The 21,872-nt window shown below is 28.6% G+C and overlaps 1 protein-coding gene across 2 annotated transcripts in view; it reads left to right on the top strand.

Moving 5' to 3' along the window:
- The window catches only part of LOC112686015 (adhesion G protein-coupled receptor E2-like), a 170,363-nt gene that overhangs the window by 118,292 nt on the left and 30,199 nt on the right, over window positions 1-21,872 (top strand). The window contains exon 1 of one of the 2 annotated variants that reach the window (XM_025558124.1): window positions 20,055-20,094. The exons of the other annotated variant lie outside the window; for it this stretch is intronic. The gene's annotated coding sequence lies outside the window, so the exon portion shown is untranslated. Of the gene's footprint in view, window positions 1-20,054; window positions 20,095-21,872 lie in introns of those variants that run through there. 2 annotated transcript variants of the gene reach the window in all.

Below are 21,872 nucleotides of genomic sequence, written 5' to 3'. Positions count from 1 at the left end.
TTTGCAATAGATATTTTAAATTGGAATCATTGCGATTTAAATTACCAAAATAAAATAAAATCTAGCGATAAGTTATAATTACTTGTATTCCAACGTCAGCATTTCAGTTATTGATTTTATATAAACTATAATTGCCATAAAATCGTTAAAAAAAATAAAAACATGAAAAAAAATGTTTATATTATGACAAATTAAAAGTTAAATAATAATAAAAATAAAGTTAAAATAATTTAAAAATATATTTAAAAATACCATGTAACCACAACAGATGATCAGTTGTATACTGATAAATAATTTTGGTTCTTACTTGTACAAAAATATATATTGGCATAAACTCACTTAAAGTCTATTCCACTAAAAAAATAATAATAGTAGTAACTTACGTAAAGCTTAAATTTTATCGTGAATAATAATTAAAAATATTCTTAGCAATAGTTGTAAATCTATAATAATTAATGGTCTAAATTTCTCTGGGCTGGCTTTAAAAAAGTAATAATAAAATAAAATTAATTGAATACATAATTAATGTAGACATATAATATTTTATTACAAAATTGTGAGAATATTATAAATATTAAAATACCTGTAACTATTTTTTAGATACATTTATAGCGTTCATATTTATAATAATATTAACTTAAATAAAAACATAACGTTGATATGTAATTTCATTTTATTTAGAAATATGAATAAAAGTGTAGACAATTTGTGACCACCTTAATAAGGTGCCTATTACATACTCGTTTTATTTTTATTGATATTCCAAGGATGTGAAATGAAAAATTTTTCAACAAATATTTTGGATAAATTAAATGCGAGTAAAGAAATGTTTACAATAATAATAACGGATACAACCGCAACGTAAACTCTTCTACTCCTGACGTCATTAATAGCTTAAAACCCGCGACACTTATTTGGGGGCATAAAAAAGGAATATTAGTATTGAATAGTACAAAGAGTACTAGTAACAATATTAATAATTTTAATTATATAGTCAGATTGTTGAATTATGACTTTTATGTACAATTTTCGTAGGTACCATTTTAAAAGATGAAATATGATCCATTAATTATAAAATGGAGTACCTAATTGGAAATTATGAAAGAGCATTATGATTAAAAATAAATATGAGATTTTATCTTATTGTTAATTACAAATAATTATTTTAAGAATCTAATAAAATTTTCTAACTTAAAATACTTGTTTATTTTATTGATTTATTAACTTTGATATGCTTTTGATTAGTAGATTTTTCATAGCATAATATATTTAATTTAATCAGTATATTTTTATTTTATTGGAAAATACTTCTCAAAAATGAACTTACATCCAAAAGCTTTATTAACCTTCATATTAGTTCGGTGGTCAGCAAACTTCAGAAATGATAAAGTCTAAGGAACAACGGGGATAAGTCTAATTCTAAAAAATATTTTATAAGTAGGTAAAGAAATAAATACTAACAATTTAATTTAATAATATGAAAAATCTGCTCAAATATATGAAAATTCATTAATTAAAAATTACATATAAACTTATTTTTAGACAATACGTTATACATAAATACATATATTAAAATAATATTGATATTATAATAATATTATTTTAATACTTTTTTTAAAAATAATAAAAATAGCTATTAAATACAATTGTCTTGATTAGTTCAACTTGACAATCTAACTTTCTACCACAACTTAAAAATGTACAGATATATTTTTATACACCCCGTCAATTTCCGCTTTGTATTTTTTATAATTAAATTACCTTTATTATACACTTAACCTTTCAAAAACACTTAAATTTTTTTTATTATTTTTATTTTTATCATTCCTCGCTCGACCAGCGTACAGTGCGCACGTGCTACTGCTGTTCCGTGAAATGTTCAGTTTAACGTATCTAATCTTAACAGAATTTTTTGAGTGTCATACCTATCAACACATTTTTTAAGGCAACTTAAGTACCTAGCATTCTCCATTCGACGTACGTCTTCTTTCCGAGGAATAATTTTAATTTTTAATCATTAATTATTATAATATAATATAAATCAATTTAACAAATTTAACATTTCCCAAGGCACCGTCACGTACGATGACTTTTGGACTAGGATGAGATAAAATCATTATACCAGCCAACAGTACTATAAAATCGAATCAAACCGTATCATCTATCAAGATAATTAATAACCAAATAATTAAAACTAAACCCATGAATAAAAATAAACATAATTCTTAATCGCAGTCTGAAAACAAACGGTCATTAACACAATCGCCGAAAACTCCTATTTCTACCGCCTCCACTACCACTTCGAAGAAAACAAAATATTTTATCTCTCCTAATCGATATTCTATCCTCGCCGAAACCTTACTCGGTGCCGACCGTCAACACTTATGTAAACAATGATAATCAAATTGATTATGATGCGCAAATTCAGGGGTCACAACACTTTGCCTCATATATACAAAGGAAAAAAGATTTGCTACCACCTATATTCATCAAGGGTGTAATACACTTTTCTGAATTAAGAAATGCATTTTCAGATTTAATTGGTCCCGATAGTTTTAGTTGTAAATCAACTGCTACAAGATCCAAATTAACACATCAGAAAACTATAGAAAAATAATTAATTTTCTAAATGAAAATGATGCTGATTTTCACACATATCAACTGCAATCTGACAAAGCATTTAGGGTAGTCATAAGAAATCTTCATCCGTCAACTCTCGTTTTCGAAATTAGCTCAGCATTAGAAGAAATTGGTCACTCCGTAAGGAAAGTAACTAACACCCTGCACTATCAAACCAAGAACTCACCACCTCTGTTTTTCGTTGACCTCGAGCCAGATGCCAACAATAATGATGTTTTTGATATAACTTCAATACTTTACACTAAAAATAAAAATAGAAGAACCACACAAGCTGCGAAAAATTCCGCAGTGCATTAAGTGTCAATTCTAAGGTCACACAAAAAGCTACTGCTCTCATTCACCTCGATGCGTCAAATGTGGCGGAAGATCACCTTACAGCATCGTGTACCAAACCTGGTGAGTCTCCTGCTGTTATGCAATGGCAGTCATCCTGCCAACTATAAGGGATGCACCATTTATAAAGAACTCCAACAATGACGCAGACATCCAATTCATAACATATTCTCCTAAAAAACCAACAGCCATCTCAACATCTCAATACACAGCCCAACAGCCAACCAACAAATTATTTATACACAAACACACGTGACAGATTTTATTCAAATGTAACAGGTAACGATACTACTCAAAATAAAAATGCTGATTCTCCTTCCACTAACCTCGAAAATGTTATCTCTAAATTCTTAGATGATTTTAAGTCTATGATTAACCCTCTACTCACTCATCTGACTGCAGTAATATCTAAATTGTCAGTAATAAAAAATTATTAATAACTTATATACCTCCAACTCTCTTCTCATCCTATTATGAAACGCTAATAGCCTTAAAAATCACAGTAAAGAACTCCTTGCCACCCTTCAAGGAAAATGAATATATATTGTACTCTTATCTGAAACTCATTTCACTAATGTATCTTATATAAACTTTCTTGGCTATTACGCTTATCGTGCAAACCACGCAGATAACACCGCTCGTGCAGATTCAACCGTATTTATCAGATCTTTGCTCACTATTCATCCCACTTCCCAATTTTCTCATAACTCATATCCAATCATGCGCAATATCCTTGATTTTTAATCATATTCCTGTTACAATAGCAGCAACATACTATCCACCAAAACATAAAATCTCTACTAACCAATTCAACGAATACCTATTTACCCTAAATAATTTATTGTATTATAATTATAATTATTATAGTATTATAATTTATTTATTGTATTTATTGTAGATGCTGACCTAAATGCAAAACATATCCAATGGGGTGCCGTACTACAAACCCTAGGAGAAACTCTCTTCTACAACCTATATCAAACTCCAACATATCCATTATGTCTCCTCCTAATTATACATAATGGCTTATATCCCGTCATAAAAACCCCGATATATTGGATATATTTATCACCAAGATTCCTAATAACCTCCATACGTAAACTCTTAACCTCCTAGACTCATGTTCAGACCATTCTCCGGTTCTACTCATCATAGACTGCCAACCTCCCGACAAACTGAACACCACAGTTATATCCCATCATCAAACTGATTCGAACAATTATGATATATCTCTATCGAGAAAAACTGACTTAAAAATTCGTTTAAAAACAATAAGTGATATTGACGATACTGTTAATTTACATACACATAACATACAATCTTCGATATGGAAATCACGCAAATTATTACCATATAAAAAGTCACCCAACAATCTCCTAATTTATATAAGGACATTAATCTCAGTAAAACGACGTGCTTGTGCTGTCTGGCAAATCACAAGACACCCAGCAGATAAATGTCACTATAATACTCTTGCACTAAAACGCAAACACCTATTAGCAATCCACAGGTCCGGATCATATGCCACACATCTATCATCACTCTGTCACAAAGAAAGTAATCTTTGGAAAGCTACTAAAAAACTTCTTCGTATCCATAACCCCAAACCTGCCTTACGCAACGACGATGGCAGCTGGGCTACATCCGAATTAGATCAAGCAAACATCTTCTCAAAACACTTAGCTCGTACATTCCAGTCACACCATGATATTCTATCTCCTAATAAAATCAAAAACGTTGAACATTTTCTCGATTCTCCTCTCCAAATGTCACTTCCTCTTCGAGCCTTTTCTCCCGGTGAAGTGGAATTTATCATAAAAAAAAAAAAAATCCTCTAAAAGAATCCCCTTGTTTTGACTTGATTATTGCTGAAATAATTAGACATCTACCAAAAAAGACTATTATATTCCTAAATCAAATATACAATTCAATGATCAGACTATCCTACTTCCCAATCTTACGGAAATACTCCACTATCATTCTAATTTTATAACCTAATAAACCACCAAACTCTCCTTCCTCGTACAGATCAATAAATCTACCAATTCTATTAAAAATATTTGAAAAATTATTATTAAAACGTATCCAACCCATTGTCAATGAGACAAATATACTACCCAACTCACAATTTGGATTTCGCAATAACCATTCAACTATACACCAAGCTCATAGAGTGGTTGATAAAATCTCTTTCGCATTAAAGGAAAAACTTTATTGTACTATAACTTTCCTCAATGTCTCTCAAGCTTTCGATAGAGTCTGGCAGGCAAGTCTTTTTTATAAGCTAAAACATCTACTACCCAGTCACAACTGCTTAATCTTAAAATCTTACTTAGAATATCGTTTCTTCTCCGTGTTTATAGGTTCTACTATCTCCCTTCCAGCAGGAATTAATGCTGGTATACCACAAGACGCAAATACCGCCCCATTACATTTTAATTTATTCATATCTGATCAACCTAACTCAAACCAAACCCTAGTTGGTACCTTTGCAGATGACAAAGCTGTAATTGCTAATAGCGCAGACTCTAACTTAGCTTCTCTCTATGTTCAAAATCATCTTCACCTTCTCAAAACATGGTATAGAGAATGGGAAATTAAAACAAGTCTACCCGATGTACTTTTACTCTGTAGTATGGCACATTCCCGACATTATGCCTCAATAATCAGACCTTACCTAATACCCAATGTATACAATATTTTGGAATTCACATCGATCACTGACTTACTTGGTCACCACACATCAAAAACAAAATTATCGCATTTAATAACCGCCTTTGTCTTCTACGACCCTTGTTAACCTCTAAAAAAATAAAAATTCTTAATAAACTATTAATCTATAAACTACTCCTAAGACCCATCTGGACATACGGTATCCAAATCTGGGGTGCAGCAAAAATAATAAATACCAATCGTATTCAGAGATTGCAATCAAACATTTTTCGTACTATTTCAAAAGTTCCATTCTACATCTCTAATAAATCCCTCCACTCTGATTTAAAAATATCAACTGTTACATAATTAGTCAAACTATATTACAAGCGTCCCAACTAAATGATCACCCGAACCCCCTTATAACCCAACTATCATCCGTAGCCATTCCAGGCAATCTTCAAAAGAATTAAAAAAAAACAATGGTGTTGTGATCTACTAAAATAAACAGAAAAAAAATGTAAAAGTATGTAACTATAGTCTAAGTATTATCTGTTGACAAAATATCTCCAATATCTCTTAATCAAGTACAGAAAATCATAAAATTGGCACCGTTAATAAAATTATTTTATTTTTATTGAACGTTAACTTCCTATTGGGTTTTAATTTTAAAACAACAGCTTTACTGTTTATATAGATTTAAGATCATGAAATCTATCAAATTGTTAATCGATTATCTAAGAAATCACTCACTTATTTTACTAGTTATATCAAATAATTTTTTGAGGCACATCTACTTCTGAAGAAGAATGCTTTAGTGATAAATTGAGTGTACAAACCATACAAATTACCTTACCCTTGCTCTTTATTCTTATCGCCTAATACGAGTAGATATATTTCTGCTCTGCTTTTCCAAACTGTTTGAAATCCTATTTCACTGGCGTATAAGCTAAATCAGAGAATTCCAACAAATAATTCCACGAACTATAAATTAGCTTATTGTAGTAAACATTCGACACTACATCTGATATGGTACATCGACTTACAAACTCCATAACTTATTCATTGGAAAAAATAATACGCATACATTTACCATATATTTTAACGTAGTATTTAAAGGAGTACTTCATCGCATTTCGTCTTCTTTATAAACTTTAGGCTTAATTTTCTCTACACTAAACATAAAACGAAGATCAATCCCTTAATTATTATTTTTAATACATTTTAAATAATATTCATGGTTCAATATTTTTATCTAAAATTTGTCATAATATCATATTTTCTTGTAAGTAGTTGATATCTACTAAGAAAGTCATATGTACGATAAATATATGGAGTTAAATCTAAAAATGATAATAATATCTTAACATGACAACAAAATCACCATTTTTTTTTTTTTTTTTATGAAATCGCTTAAATCTCCAAATGAAAAATAAAAATAAGCAATACAATTTCACATCACATTTTACATTACAACGAAATATAATGGCAAGTATTTTTATCAAACTATACAAACACCCTATGTTGTATGCTAATCGTATTTATAATTAATTAATACTAAACAAATGTCACTGATTTCATAACTATATAAAAAATATATTTATTTCAAACATTTAATGAAATTCGCTTTATCCACTAGCAGGTAAATACTTGAAAAATAACTTAAAATCTGCTGTAATGTGCGAATAAAGGCAAATTAAAAAAAAAAAAAAAACCTTAAAATCAAAACTGTTACTCCATAAAAGTCATTAAACTCTTATCTTAAATTATAAAATCTAACAACATAACTATAATAAGCCGTTCAATCTTAACGAAAAAACAATAAGACATTCATAAATTAAATTTAACATTATGAATGTAATAATAAGAATCCTAGTTATTTTTTAAAAAAAAAAAACATCACGTACATTCGGATTTAAGCGTAAAACGTTTTTGGAACCTTACATAATGGTATATATCTTAAATACTTAGACATTCATCAAACCTATTCTACTATATCCTTATATTTTCTGGTTTAGGTCTTATCAGACACCAAGATATTCTCAAAAAATACCAACCTTATAAATTAAATCATAAAGATCACCAAGGAAATACGGTTTTTTATAGTATATCTAAATCATATAATTTAGCAACTAGTACTTAATTTGCTCTACTTTTAATTAACTTTTTGAATCTGATTTCACCCCTTTAATAAAAAGATACATATCAGATATAATGGTCCTCCGATTGGAATAATCTATCTGCGGGTTTGCCTTGAAATATAAGAATATTACTCGAAACATCCTTAAAAAAAACTTGGTTTAATAATTATATTTTCATAGATCTTATACTGTCTAATTTAATGGTTTGCATATGGAACACAACCTATTACCTAGTCACTCATTTAAACTCGGCCTAAATTTTGTACACTATATTTAAATAAATATCTCTGTAATCTTTCACGTATTTTATTTTATTGCCCTGCTCTATAGGCTAAAAAACTAAATCTTAGAAAATTATATTAAAAATATAACGATTTATTTTAATCTCCACTCCATACTCAATTCAAAATCTGAAAATGCAATTAAAATTATAATCTCTGGATTTTTGGAAGCTGGTCTTAAAATACAAAATACCTGTAATTTATATTTTTTGTAAACACTATTTTTAATTCTTGAGCTATCATATTTTTACACTAGTAGATATAAATAAAAATAAAAAAATAATTAGTACTATTGATTATATATAAATATATTTCATAATAAATTCCCCGTATTATTACATTTTAATTTATGTAAGATTCAAAATTCAAACATAAAATAACTACGAACTGTTTATTTAAATATATTAGTATTATGCAAATATATTACCATGTCGTTCATAATTCCTATAATTACTTTAATTATAAAACATTAATACATCACTATGCTATCGTCTATTGTGTTATCGAAACAATTACGATAATTCATTTTGCCTTGCTCATGAAGAAACTATCGTAATCGTCGATAAGAGGCCAGTTATTCGTACTTGATATGTATACTAAGCCACGAAAATAAAAGGAAATGGGTAATACGTGTATTATATCAACAATCAAATAATTTTTTACATGATTCAAAATTAAAAATCTTACACGAGTTTAAAACAGATCATCATCAATTTTATTTTCAAAAAATTCCACTAAAATTACTTATTATATATACAGATTAAGTTATTATAAAAGCGTTTCGGATGCCTCGTCTTGTCACTGATATTGAAAATGTAGAAAATGTCCATTTATCAACTTCCATTAAGCCCAAAATCTTACTTAATACTGTGCGCAAAAAGAGAATAAGGAATAATGAAAAAATAAATTAATGGTTAGTTAATAAAAAATATATTTAAGCACAATCCAATAAATCCGAAAGGTCTTGATTTCTTAGTAACTTAGCTAAATAAAAAATAAAAAAACCTGTTAGACTGAAATTGTTTTTTCATTATTTTCTTAGACACTCGTGAGTAATGAACTTTTCCATGCACATTTATAGATTACAGTACATCAACGAGATTTTTTTCTCGCTCAATCGTCTCATCCGTACAAATAATAAACCATATTATGTGCTTGAACTAATTGATGAATCGAATAACATTTCATGGGTCGTTTTTATAATAATAACGTACATATAACATAAAAAAACTACCTAAGCCTTAACATGACTACTTTTCACAGCAAGCACATGGTTTCTCTAAATGAATTAATTTCTCCGTTGATGCGTACATTATTAAACTCACTCGACTTGTTACAACTTGTGTCTGGTAATAGAAAACTGTATCGGGAGTAAATAACAAATACTCGAACCTCTTTGTTTTTCACGCTCACCTGTTGGCTGTTCCCATATTGATTATTTTTCTTGAGTTTGAGCGACCGCTGACGAACTATGTAAAGCAGTGACTCTCTATATTTTTGAGGCCACGACCCCCTATAATGTCACTAAGATTTTGTGTGATCCAAAATCATGATACAATATTACAAATTATGATAGCATTAAAAATTAGTGATAAATTAATATGATAAATATAATTAATATAACATTTTTATTGACAATCCTAAGCTTTTATCGATATCAATTCTCAGTAATGATTATCATGATGATATTTACAAAAACACCTTTCTAGTTATTTTATATATTGACGACCCCAAAAAATAAATGATGATGACCCGAGTTTGAGAATCGCTGATATAAGATATCAAGCACAACATATTTGCAAATAAATATTATAAAAAATACGTGCATTCAAATCATTTCATTGTTGTCAATTCACTTTTCATACACCGTAACCTTTTTTATAAAATTATGTTCTAACGTATTTTTCGTTGATGATTTTTAAATATGATTCATCAGTAGCCATTTTAGTAAAATGTTTTTTAGGTAAGTCACTGGATATATTATATATTGGTTTATTACATTTTTCCGGATATTTGTTTTATATGAACAGCGTTTCTTAATCGTGAAATTCGAAATAGTTTTGTGTTAGTATCAATGCTGTTTAAATGATGAATGTCAAGCCTATCTGCATTCATTGACAAATTATGATACATTGTTTGTAATCTATTTCTACTGGTGCAGATGTAGCAATACTGTAAGGTGATTGAAAGTGAGCTTATATGATTGATATGATGATTTTTATGATGATGGTTAGTTAAGTTAGCTAATTAACTCTTTACGTAAGCACATAACATCACTTAGCAATTTAAAAAGATAATATGCAGGTATTCTATTCCTTTTTTTTTTTTTGTTTATCATTTTTTTACGATTTTTGGTAAAAATATTTTATAAAAATATTTCTAATAGACATAAGCTTTTTTCATTTTTCTCTAATTCTTCAAGATTTTCATATAAAATAATAAGTAATATAAAATTGTGTTCTAAAATTATTGATAATTTGCTAATAATCAAAGCTAATTTGCTTATGTTTGCTAACTATACATATGATTTAAGTTCACCCATAACAATAATAATAATATAATTTTATTTTTATTTTCCGTGTTCTCTGAGAATTTAAAAATTCCAAAATTGTAATAACAATTATTTACAATTATTCGTTTTTTGTTTGAAACCGATAGGACAAAGTGGTGGGGGGCTAATTTCACGTACGTAATGAACGATTATTATCGATATAAACAATGCCTTTGAGATTATCTGTATCTGTCCTAATTGCCATATATTGAAATTACTTAAAAAATTTAAAAAATAAAGAAATACTCATCGATTAGTGGTAAATGATACCATAAAATTCACGTTCATCAATTCACTGGGAACGTGTAGGTGTAAAATTAAATGTTGAATTCTACACATTTTCAGTCACTCTGCGACAACCGTTCGATATTCACATTTGTTATCGCTCCGTGCTTATCGTGACAATTATACTTAATGATTATTACCAAAATTAATTATTTTTTCTACCTATTATTAATTTAACTTCACTAACAACGTCTCGGTTTATGTAAATCTTCCAAGTAATTAAGTTATTTAATAAAAAAAAAAAAAGTAAAATTACATCACGTTCGTCTACACTAATTCGCTGGCCACCGGTTGCAACGCGTGGTCAGGGTTCATTCTATCGCGTTTGAGTTCTACCACCAAGCTACCATGTAAGACAAGCAGTAAAACAAAAACAGGTTTATCATCGCTAGTTATTACGACACCAATTAAACACGTGACGGAAGTATCATTTTCAGCCGACGGTTCAGATGATAAACTCGACTGGCAAAACGTTGATTCAAACAAATTCCTTAAGTCGCCTAATAATATCGTATCACCCCGTATAAAAAAATTAATTGAGTCAAAACAACTCATTACTCCTAATCGCTATGCCCCAATTGTTCCTATCACGGAGGATAATAATGAAATGAACACCGAAATGAATATGGATAAAATAAACACTGAAAAAAACATCGAACCTAAGGAACCACATCCTCCAACACCAATCTTCCTAGCATCTCCGATTAACTACATAGAACTATGTAAAAACCTAAAACAAATAACTAAAAATGAAGGATTCATATGCAAATCTACAGCAAAAAATATTAAGATAAATCTCCAATCATCCAATTCCTACCGTACTATTATAAAACTATTTCATGAAAACAACCTAGAATACCACATATACCAAACACGTGAAGAAAAATTCTATGAAGTCGTTATGAAAAACCTACATCACTCAATCCCAACTAATTTCATCAAAGAAGAAATAAAAAATCACGGATTCCTGGTAAAAATATTACTAAAATACTAAAAGCGCAAACTAAAGAGCCCCTCCCGTTCTTTTTCGGTGATAAAAATCTTGCACCAAACAATCAAGATATTTTCAATTTAAAAACTATGTTTCACCAAAATAAATATAGAAGCTCCTCACATCAGGCATAATCTAGTACAATGCCACCGTTGTCAACAGTATGGCCATACCAAGTCATACTGTAACCACCAACCGAAGTGTATTCGATGAGGTGAAAACACAGCTCAGAATCATGTTCCAAATCCAAAGCCCTCGCTGCTAAATGTGCACTTTGCAGTAATGCTCATCCGGCGAACTACAGAGGTTGCACGGTACATAAGGATCTTTAGAATCTCCGAAAAAAACATCAACCAAACACCATCTCAAGATAAATAGTCCAAAACTCATTCACATTTTAAATCCAATACAACAGCCATCCTCTTCAAGAAGAAACTCCATTTCACAATAATTTACCCACAACTACTCAAAATGAATCCATTAACACCCAGCACTCATTATACTCACAAGCAGTAATAGGTAAGAAATCAAAAAAATCAGGAAAAATGAAAATTTAAAAAATACTAATGACCCTATTTCAAATAAAAAATTTAAAAATCAACTAACAACATTCATTTCCGAATTTAAAACACTTATTTATCCTTTGATAACACTTCTCAATCCCCTAATAACCCTTCTAACCTCATTAATAAATTAATTAAGCTCAAACAATGGAAACTAGTTTTAAACTCAAACTACTCACATAGAACGCAAACGGCATTACACCGCACAAATTAGAACTACAGACAATCCTTAGTGATCTTAATATATACATAGCCATGATATCCGAATCCCATCTTGCTCCGTCAAAATCTATTAAAAGACTCGGCTATAAAGTTTATCAAAGCAATCACCCTAACAACTCGGCGCACGTTGGTTCCTTGATACTTGTTAAGAATGACAATCCACTCCTCTCTTCCTTTAATCACTGAAACATACCTCCAAGCAATAAGTATCTATGTACCTGTAAATAAACATATTGATCTGATATTTTCTTCCACCTACTGCTCCCCAGCACCTAAAATTAGCTCAAATAATTTCATCAATTTCTTCGAATCCTTTCGAAAATATTTTATCGTTGCTAGTGACCTAAACGCTAAACACTCCTCTTGGGGTTGCTTTTTAACTAACACAAGAGGTAGAACCCTCCACAACTCAATAGCAAACTTCAATATAAGAATATTATCTCCCCCTCACCCCACCTATTGGCCCTCTCATCAGAACAGACATCCAGATATCCTTGATATCTTCATCACAAAAATCCCAAACGACGGCATTAATACTATCACCAATTCTAATAACCTATCATCTGAACACTCACCTGTTATACTTGAGCTTAAAATACCCTCTGCAAATTTTCCCATAAATTTCCAAACTTCCGAAAAAATAGACTAGCCTAGACTTTTTCAAAATCTTATTGAAATTCGCACAAGACTCAACCCGTCTTTAAAATCAAGCGATGATATTGATAATACAATTCAAAAGCTCACGAGAGATATTCAAGAAACGCACTTGGCAACATTTCCTAGTCCAACCCACCCCGAAAAATACTCACTTCCAAATCACATAAAATTTCTTCTCCAAGAAAAACGAAAAGCAAGGTCCCGGTGGCAAAGACACAAATACCCCATCGATAAACAAACCTACAATCAACTAAACAATAAACTAAGAAAAGCACTTTTACAACACAACTCCAGCACCTAACTACAATACATACAAGACTTAACAACTCATACTCTTCTCTCTGGAAAGCAACAAAACAAATTCTGAAAACTATCTCAGCTGCTCCCTTTCCTCTTCGGAAAGAAGATAACACATGGGTTATTTCCGATACCAAAAAACAAATCTATTAGGCCAACATCTATCTAAAACCTTCACACCTCACTATATAACACTAAATCACACTCAAATCCAAATAATCACACAATCATTAGACTCTGCATTATTCTTATCACTCCCAACTAAACACACTAGTCCTGGTAAAATCGAGTTTACGAGTTTCGTATTATTAAAAAACTTCACAACAATAAAGCTCCCGGTTACGACAGGATCACAAATCTCACCGCCAAAAAATCTACCAAACAAAATAATTCTACTACATTCCTATATCTACAACGCAATGTTGTGATTATCCTATTTCCCACTAACCTAGAAATTTTCCGAAATAATACTAATTCCAAAACCCAACAAACCTCCAAAAAAAATTACCTCATATCGCCCCATAAGCTTATTACCAACTCTATTAAAAATATTCGAAAAGATTTTACTAAAAAGGCTCATTCCTCTGGCTATCACAACAAAAATTATCTCTGATACATAATACGACTTCAGACCAAACCACTTAATGATCCATCAATTCTACAGAGTAGTCGACACTATATCTTCATCACTTGAAAAAAAACATTACTGTGCTACCATCTTTCTAGACGTAGCACAAACGTTCGATAGGGTCTAGCATGAAGGCTTACTGTTCAAGCTAAATAAATTTCTGCCTGCACCTTATAACTTGCTTATAAAATCGTACCTTAGTGACCGTACTTTCATCGTACACCAGAACTCAAATTACTCAAACTACTTTGACATCCTTGCAGTTCCCCAAGGTAGCGATATTGATCCCTTTCTATATAATATATTTACACACGACATTCCTATAACCTCCTATACCAAACTTAGTTCCTACGCAGATGACACGGCAATTATAGCATCCAATGAAAATCTCATTATAGCATCAAATATGATACAAAGCACCTCAGTATTATACACCTTTGGACTAAGAGGTGAAAAATCAAAATCAATGAATCCAAGTCCTCCTCTATAACGTTTACCTTAAAAAAAGAAATATGTCCTCAAGTCTTAATGAACAACATTCCAATCCCCACTTGCACACAAGTAAAATACCTTAGTATTACCTTCGACAATAAACTAACCTGGAATCCACACATAGTTGATAAACGAAAAGCCCTTAATTACCGTCTACACCTCCTAAGACCATTATTGAGATATAAAATGAACATTAACACCAAATTACCAATATACAAGTCTCTACATAGACCGCTATAGACCTACGGCATCCAATTATGGGGAGCCACAAAACGTTCCAACACCAAATCAATACAAACCTTCCAATCCATCTGTCTCCGTTTAGTTTCTTCTGCTCCTTGATACATAACAAATTCTAATCTACACAAAGATTTTAAAATACAAACCTTAAATCAAATCTTTAAAACATACTACACCAGATTTCATAGTAAACTCCAATCACACACTAACAAAAAAATTAACTCAAATTAATTAAGTAATCAAGTTAAGTAAGTTAACTCACTAATAAAAAAATTATCATCTAAAACACTACCCGATGACTCTCGGCGAAAACTAATAAGAAAATGGGTGAGAATGCTGAAAAGAGAATGCTGGTTGTTATCAATGGATAACTTCCTAACCATAATATTCGTCGTCAGTTTTATATTCTCTTCGTTTTTTTATCAAATCTAATTACTGTACAAAAAATTGTATAGATTGTAAATGTTCTTTTCTTAATAAAAAAAAAAAAAAAACCTCTACACATTTTTAAATAGCGCTTAACAGTCGCATAAATAAAAGTTGTGCAATGCGCACTGATAATAGAAATAAATAATTACAATGTTACGATGTCAGCAATCGTGATACGAGTTAAAAAAAACTTAGGCTCGGACATATGTACACGCATACACACATATACTCATCCAACAATCGGTAGTCGTGTTTTTAGTTGTACGATTTCAATTTTACCCTTGCCGATGTCACCGGAAAAACTTCTGATGATTGATAAATGGACGCAGAGGACGTCACGTACCACATATCATGGCAAAGTAACAAATATGATTGTAAAGCTCGTCATGGCAAATATTGTAATAAGTATTATTATAGCTATCATCCTGTGCGGTGAGCAAAAATGTTAAGTTATCAATGATCAATTCACGCGAATCCTTTAAATGAAATAAAACTTGAGTAGGAAACTTATCTATAGAAAAAAAAAATTACCTATAATTGTAAACGGGATTCTTTTACGGATAAAAACTATATTACAGTACTTTTCTTAAATAGTTTATAGTTGGAAAAAATCGAGCACAAAACTCAAGAGTTATTTATACTAAATATTCGAATATCATTTTGATTGAAAATTTGATATTCAATCTTTGTACTACGCTCATGGATCGCAACTAAGTTGTATCCTTGGACCATTCGACATATTGATCGATTTAATAATACGAAAAAGATTTTAAAAAAAAAATTCAGTTCCCTACATGATGTTTATACATCAAATTGATTACACTTTTCGTTACGTCTTTCAATTTTTTACGATAATTATTTAAAAATACTATAAATTTAAAAATTTACATTAAATCAAAGTTGCTTGCATAATCAACAGCAATCCACTTGTTATTGTTGCTGCTATATATATAATTTATCTGAGCGTGGTTTATTTTTAACATCTACAAACGCTATGTTATATTATTAACTTAATAAATATTTAATTTTTATATCTAACTCCGACTTTTCGTTTCAGCTGGTGATATTTTCGGTATTATAAAGGTGCGTTATACGGTTTGTTTGTCGTAGAAAAAAGGTCAGTTGCCATAGTAGTGTTCGCGCGTCGTTTTTGCTTTTAAAATATTAATACCGCTCGAGAAAAAAACAGGAAAACAGCTATTCCACATCAAGGTTAAATTTAAATTACATGTTGAAAATCGAACAAAATTGTAAAGGCACAAAAATAACAGTTAAAAATTCGTTAATCGTAATAAAAATAATGTGAACTTTATTCATACAAATCAAGACTTGAAATCATGCATTTAATTTTAATTTTTTGACAAACAATATTTTATAAAAATCAATTCTCGGAATTATAATCATCATTAACTACTCATTTTCTAAAATTAAAGAAATTTCAGTAGTATTAAATTATCGAAATATTTGCCCTATTGGAAAATGTAAACATTTTTATTTTATACTTCTCATTTATATATTAATAGCAATGATTTTTCCTCAATTATTTTATCTAAAAAAATATTCTTATATAAATTAGTTTATTTTTATTTTTAATATTTTAATATTTTATTTTTATTTTAATAAGTTAATAAAAATAAATTTTATATTGAAGTTGAATACATCTTATACGAGTACTATAATATTAATAATTAATAAGTTTGATTAAAGACTTTACACTAATTTAACTTATGGCTACTACTTTTTTTTTACAAAGATGTATATTAACAAAAGTTTAATTATTATTCAAATAAATTTAAGTCATATATTGTATTGACGAAAATATTTATGCAGATTATATATATAATTTTTATTTTTATGGTCTAGAATAAATACTAATTAATTATTCGATATCGGTTATAAAATATTAACTGAATACGTAAAAATACTGTAAATATGAATATTATTATGACTACGTTTACTACATATAATAATTAATAAGAATATTTTGTTGGCTAGTCTGTATGCCTGTCACTTTAAAGTAGAAGCAACCATTTTCAATGAAGTTATTCTGGTACAAAAACTTTTTTACTTCGAGGCTAGAATACGGAAAAAAAATATTGTTAAATTGTTATAATTAAATAAGCCACATCGTTCAATCCAAAGACATATCGAAATGTTTGACAAAGCTCTACATTTTTTAAATGTCAAGAAAAAATGTCAATCTACGACAATATTTCCTGATATTTTTTATCCTCTTTACTCAGAATCTTTTACTCTTAAATTTTATTTTCGGGATGATCAAATTATAACAGCATTAATATCTTTTTTTTAGCAAGGACTCAAAAGTTATTACATTTATATTATTTTTGATGTTATCTGTTCATCACGATTATTTTATTAATTTTTAAGATCTTTCAGCATTCAGGTTCATAATTGTAATTGCTTTTAGCGAAAACACGTATTTTATTTAAATATAATTATTTTGTTCTTATTATGACGTGTCAGAATTTACTCATTTCCTTGATTATTGAATTATTTAATCGTATTATTATAATTTGTTTTCGTTGAAAATAATACGAATGACTTTAATGATGATTTTACTATTCCTTTATTTGAAAATACACACATCAATTATAAGTTTATTTTGTTATGAAAATATTCGTTTCCAACGTATAAATATCCTAATGAATTTAGAAAAATTCAAGTAATAAAAGTGAATAAAAAGATTACATCAAAACATACATTTTTGTAACAAAAATTACATCTGCTAATGCTTGGATGCATTCCAAAGGACAAACCATGAATATTCATTAAAAATGTCGCTAGTGCAATACGAACGACTAAAAAATGTGCTTATGACACCATCTAACATTTTGAAACTTCAGGATAAAAAGTCAAACACTCCTACATGCGTCGCTAAAAATCAATAAAAAATACTGCTCGCTGGTCAGATGCAAATCATATTTTTAGAATAACGTACATCGCTACTTAAGTTCGTGTTACTAGATGATCCACATATTTTTTAAAATAAAAGATAACAGTTACATTATATTGTTTAAGGATAAAGACAAAACGCTTTATGTTGAGATGAAATTGAATCTATATGACATTTACCAAACAAAATAATTATATATAATAATATAAAATATAATTATATATATATTATTATTATATATATTATATAATAATATATAATTATTTTGTTTTATTTACATGCATAGTATGGCATAGCTAGAAAAATATTTTGAGGGAGGAGGGAATTTAAATTTTCAATTCTCTCTCCTAATTAAGTACCAAAGTTTTAATTTTAATAAGTGCACTAAAGGTTAGTTAAAATATAAAATGTGTTATCATTTATTTTGTTGAAACTGTGAAAATTTTTTGATGATGACATGATATAATATTATACCTATGGCTAAAAATTATTGTATATCTTACAAAACAAGGGAGACATTTCGTGAGAGGGGATAAAACCTTATAACCACCCCCTGGCTACGCCGCTCCATGCATATAACATAATATTATCCACTGTACGTGACGAGTCGACTGGTGCGTTTTAATATAATGTGCCACAAACCGAATAAAAGGCGGCGTAGGGATTCAATGAAATTCTGCGTCGTGAAAATGTGCTTTTGACAAAGGTTTTTAAAACAACCATGGAAATAATCACTGCCAAATAATAATTAAACATAGTTTCCCTAACGGACGAAACCTGAGCATAAAAGAATTTTCTAGGCATATCAGCAACATCAGTGATAGGCTTCAACATTGAATAATATTTTTTTTAAACACTTTCTAAATCTTTCCATATTAAAACCTTTTGTTATGTATTTCGCTCATTAATATTCTAAAAAATGAACATTGTCATGTTTGTTTAACAGTCACAATACACATTACAACTCGGGAGTAACGCCAAGTTTATAGGCCACATAATGTTTTACATAATATTATATTATTAACATGTTAAAATTAATATCCTTCCACGTCAGTCCTACGATATTCATTTAACTTAACGATTTTTTCATAAATTAAATTTACATGCTCACATCATTGTCCCAACGAAAAATATATTATTAAGTTATATTTTCACAAAAGAAGAAAAAGTACTTAACTCATATGCGTGATCTTCTGAAAACGTTTATTATTTAATTTTTTTACGTAGGCATTGAATTATTTAGATTTAAATATTTATAAATTTATTTATTATTACAATATTTTTTTTTCATCTTTTTTGTGATCCAAATATTTTTTTTTAGTATTATTTTGTCAATCATAACTCAACGCTTGAAATATATCTTAAAATGTTTACTATCATACATATCAATAAAAACAATTGGATACATATTGAGTTAATTTACTCCCAACTATATTAAAGAATTTATAAATAGTAACGGTTACTGTAAATTAAGCGATTAAATTTTAAACCGCTAACAATGAGGCAAGTTCGGTTATTATCTACAGTAAATAGTTATAACATTTATTAACTACCAATTATTCTTGTACATGGGAGATGAATAATTTTTTATAGCTATGATTTCCAATTAAACACGTAATTTCTGTAAACACTTATAAAAAAAATCTGTTGTAGAATTTAATACTATTTTGACTAATTTATTGTACGTGCACCATAATCATAATTCTTTATTCAATTATTATAATTTTGTTTGTTTTAGGTAATTACTTTTAATGATGGAGTAAACAGACGCTTTCAAGGTAGTAAAAAAATATAATTAATAATATATTCAGATAAATTAAAAATATTTATTGAATAATAAATAAATGTCAAAAATGATATATGATTTTATAATTTTTTTTGAATTATTTATATTATTTTATGTAGGATATGTAATTTTATTCAGAAATATAATCATTCAGTTATTTATCGAAATATTTAAATACATTATTGGTAATTTATCAAAACTATGGAACGATTCTAAAAATGACATATCTAAATTTTAATATAGAATTTAAAATTTCCATTCGAAAACTTTTGGAATATTCAGTGTACCCAAAAACGGATAAAATAACAAAATTGATAGCTACTTCAATCCACCGATGATTTGCAACACAAAAAATATTGATTATAATATCTTAAACATATGTTGTATAATATAATAAACACATAGTATTTATGAATTAATATTAATTCTATAAATATTAATATTAATGTAAATTAGGCTCACGCCCGTATTGTATGCTAAATATAAATAAAATAATGTTCCTTAAATATTGACCATGAGTCTCTTTTATTTCGTATTCTAAAAAATATATAAAACATATTTTAAATAAAAACTATAAGCAATTTAATTTAACAATGGATTTTAACACATCCAAGTTTTATTTATTTTAAATACACATAAATATTGTACACGCGTCTCATTATTTATTGCATTTCGATTAAACAAAAAATATGAAAAATTTACATATTCAATTATATAATATATTTAAATATGCTCTAAGCATAAAACAGATTAATTTCTTTTGTTTTTGTTTAACTATGCGTTTATTTGTGTTTCATATCCGAAAAGTAAGCGACAGTGAACAAAGCCGTCATTTATGAACAAATATACTGAGCAATGAAAGACATTTTTTTTTATTTCTTTTTTTTTTTTTTGTTACTGGACACTTCTTTTCCTCCTATACATACAAGTATATAAGTAATGAAAAAACACTCATCCTGTCGAAAAACCGGGATTTGAAATCAGAGAATGAGAAATCTCATTAAATTCATCTCGGAAACGGGATTTTCGTTTCACACTCACGGGGACAGAAAAAAAACCCATAGTTTATACACGATGTCAAGTGCAATACTTTTTTTTATACAACAAAATCCAGAGTAATACCTAAGTTAATCGTTTTTATTTTATCATTACGATTCACTCTACAATATTTTAATTCCACATACAGTGCATTCATTAAATTGACTTCATGTGATGTTCATATATTTGGACAGGAATATAAAATTGTTCTTTTTAAATAAGTATGCATTGTTATTATATTTTTCCATATTGATAAATACAATCATAGGCAATGCAATAATCATATCATATAACATTATGTTTTTAACTACATACAAGGATTTTCCGTAAACGGTTCATTTTGTTGTTAAGTGTTGCTTGGATAAAAATAAAATAGTATTATGCAAATCTATTGCAGCGTTATTTTACATTATACTCGTATATATCCAAGCGCGTAGGCAAAATTTTAAATTTCTTTGTCCAAAATTAGAACATTATCAATAATAATTCATTGTTGATTACATTTTCATACAATTAAAATAAAAATAACTTTTAATTTTTATATAATTTTCAAATAATTACAATTTTATTAACTCTTAAATAATTTATAATTATTATAAAGCATTACGACTCATAAACAGGTATGAAAAAACTTAAGGGACCTAAATTTCATTTACTCCTCTTAATTGATTCTCAAATATTTATACATTGAACCAGACAAAAAATTTCAATACCTTATTTTTCCTTTGAATA

Source organism: Sipha flava, unplaced genomic scaffold (assembly GCF_003268045.1).
Source record: "Sipha flava isolate LNK unplaced genomic scaffold, YSA_version1 107_pilon_pilon, whole genome shotgun sequence".
Lineage (NCBI taxonomy): Eukaryota > Metazoa > Arthropoda > Insecta > Hemiptera > Aphididae > Sipha > Sipha flava.
This window is presented reverse-complemented; position numbering and strand designations above follow the sequence as displayed.